The 3,233-nt window shown below is 45.3% G+C and overlaps 1 pseudogene; it reads right to left on the bottom strand.

Annotated features, from left to right (window-relative positions):
• Nucleotides 1-82: 82 nt before the first annotated feature.
• Nucleotides 83-2,654, bottom strand: LOC103275597 (annotated as a pseudogene).
• Between the last annotated feature and the right edge of the window lie 579 nt (nt 2,655-3,233).

Here is a 3,233-nt window from a genome sequence, read left to right as displayed (position 1 = left end):
ATTAAATAGATAAAATGATAAACAGTGAGAGGGTAAACAGAAAAGAAAGATTTTTTTTCTCAAAAAAGAAGAAAAACACAACTCACTGGTGCCTCTTATACCATACTCCAAGGCATAGAGAAAGGATCAAGAAAGGCACTATTATTGCCAAAAAGATCAAGCCAATGGAGATGGGGTGTCCTGGCAATTGGGAGAGGACAAAAGGCTTTCACTTAATATCTGATGTACTGAAGCCCCTGGCCTTTCTTTGCCCACCTGGTGATCAGCACCACCATTTACCTGCTTCCAAGGGATGATCATCTCTAATGCCCTCTCTCATATTGCTGAATACTATATGCCCACATCCTCTGAGTCCTCCAGCCTCAACCCACACAATCTATGGGTCCTTCTTCATTGTCTCTTCTGTAACTTGGTTCACCTATTCTTACTCCTGCTGGATTTGGGTGCCAGAAATCAATCCCTTTCTCTCTCCCCCTTTATCTCTCCCTCTCCCTCCCTCTCTTTTCCTCATTTTATTCACTCTTTCTCTTCCTCTCTCCCTCCCTCCCTCTTTCATCTGTTAAGCCCATCCTTCTTCCTCTATGCCTGAGGATTGTCACGTGCCATTTCCAGTCTGGGCCTTAGTTCTTTCTCACCCTAGTAGAGGATGATGTCCGGGCCCTCGAGACTGCTGTGCTTCACCCAAAAAGGCAGCTGCCTCTCCAGCTGCCACATCCAGGGTTACTGGGTGATACCATGTCCCATCAGCATTGGGCAGGACATCCCCTCACTGAATATCCAGCTGCTCCTGCTTACTCTGCATCCACATCCCCCACACAGGCTTTGGGTAGAATCCTGAGATGTGGCACACCAACAGTAGATCCCCAGGCCCAGGACTGGGGCCATTGGACACCCAGGCCTCAGGCTTCACTAAGGCAGAAAGCGTATCATAAAGAGATAGTGCAGCATATTATGACCTACATCCAGAACTTAGGGACTCAAAAACCTACAACCTTGAACAATGTCTTCTTCCACTCATTAGAGAACCAATTAACTTGTTGACTAAGCCCCTGTTCTTCTTGGATATGTTCCTACTCTTGAGCATAGAGGACGTGGTGGAAAGTGAAATAGAGAGCAGGACTTACCTTGCCTTTGCAGATCTGTCTTCCCTGCATCGAGTATGCCCCGGAGATATCAGGAGCAGGTTTCATAGAGGAGTTTATCTCTGGTATCGATGATACCTTTATATTGCATGATTAACGTGCAGCATTTCTGTGCCCTGCTACCATCTTGTAGGGCAGGCACACATGAAGCACTCTTGATGCTCATGAAATCCAATCCTAAAGCTCCCCTCAAAAAGCTTACTATGGCACCTCCAGAATGCAGCTCACAGTCAGCTATGCCCTGGATCTTGTAGGTATCTAGGCAGAAGAAAAACAGAGAGTAAGTTATCAAACACAAATAAAAAGAAAGACATGAGAAAAGTACCTAGAATTTTAGGCTTTTTGTAGAATGAAGTTCTTTATGTGAAATGGTGAGCCCCGAACCAATGGCAGAATATAGAGATTCTCTTCAAGAAGAAGATAGGGAAAGGAGTGAGTTTCATGAAGACAAAGGTGTGTGGTGATGGCGTTGGTGGGTAAGAGGGGAGAAAACAGGCAGAATGTGATGCAATTAGGAGCACAGCATTCCAGAAAGAGCTGCAGGACCCCAGAGAGACAAGGGCACTGGGAAGAGATAATCAAAGAGATGAATTAGAAGAGGAAGCCACACTATAGGTTACTGAGGCACAGGTTTTGAAAAGTAAGGATTCATGAGAAGTTTCATACAAGACAAACCAATAATTTGTTACAAAATGAGAGCCTGATCTATTCAGAGGAGAGTGCAGAGGCAAGAGGAACCTGAAATTTGTTGTAGAGGTATGGAGCCCAAGAAAAACACTACTCTAGAATAGTATGTGCATGCAGTTGGGCCATATAGAAAGGAGGGAAGAAGGAACACAGATTAGGAGCTTGCAAAAAGAGAGAATAAAGTTCTGCTCCAGAGCCTAGACTCACGTCCTAACTGGTATTCACTGGCAAGGTCCTGTACTTCTCGAATGAATCCAAAGAGGTAGATTTGAAAATTCTCCACCAAATTGTAAACCTCCTTTCACAGAAGTTGTCCTTAGACCAGGGCATCATGTATATGGCAGTACTTGAGTCACTATCCCAACCATGAATCTGCAAATCTTGCACCCTGCCTGAACCTTGATTTATTGCCCAGGTGCTGTTGAAAAAGGACGAGATCTGGATGAGATGGAAAGAGATCGGCTCTTGGAAGGCTGTGAAGAGAGAAAGAGCAAGATTTTGAAATGAATGGAAATGCAGGAGGAAATTAAAAAGAATAGAAATGGAAACCACTCAGAGAACAAGAACCTAGAGTCTCAAGAACACAAAGGCTGACACGTTTGACTGCCCCAGGGCTTCTGGATCTAGCCTCAGCCTCAGGATGACAGGAAAGGGCTGGAGACAGGAGGCCCCAGACTCTTAGTATTCACATGACACTGGATAAATTCAGCATGCTATCATTCAGACCCTGCACCAGCTCCGTGAACTGCGTGAAGGACTCTTACCATCCTCACTGCCACTGCCTAGGAAGAAAACAGCTAACAGTGGAAATGGCAGAAGCAGCATTTCACTTAGAGATACAACTTCTGACTCGCAGAGCTGGTGTTTGATCTCTGATTTCCGCAGATCTTTTCTCAGTACTGTATGGTGACTTCCTCTCTCTTCCAACTGACAAATCTCTTCCTTATCCAATCTCTTCCTCATCCAATTTCAGAGAAAAATGTGCCTCCACAGCCCTGAGTCTTCTACCTCACCTCTCATTTCCCTCCATTCCTGACTTGTAGTTATCCTTGGCTCCCTGACTTCTAGCTACTCTCTTTTACCCTTCGTACCACCTTGAAAAAGCCCCTGTGTGATTCTGTAAGGTCATTTCACCATTCTCGACCTTTATTCCCACCTCTACAACATACGAGGGTCCTACTGAACACTTGCTTAGGTTCCAGGTGGCTTTAACCTAGAAGGATGCTTTGGTGTCTCTACCCAGCTCACTCAGCCTTCTTCCTTCTCTCCTGCCCTCTCTTTGGTCCTCTCTCATTGCTCCTTTCCAGTGTTCTCAATGTCTCCTCTTTCTTATATTGCCCTCCTTGCCTGGTGTGTCTTACATTCTATTCTGGCTGTGTGTGTGTGTGTGTGTGTGTGTGTGTG

This window comes from Carlito syrichta, unplaced genomic scaffold, assembly GCF_000164805.1.
Source record: "Carlito syrichta isolate Samal-C Ts95f unplaced genomic scaffold, Tarsius_syrichta-2.0.1 Scaffold315572, whole genome shotgun sequence".
Taxonomy (NCBI): domain Eukaryota; kingdom Metazoa; phylum Chordata; class Mammalia; order Primates; family Tarsiidae; genus Carlito; species Carlito syrichta.
The sequence above is the reverse complement of the archived record's forward strand: the minus strand, read 5'-3'. Positions and strand labels throughout refer to the sequence as shown.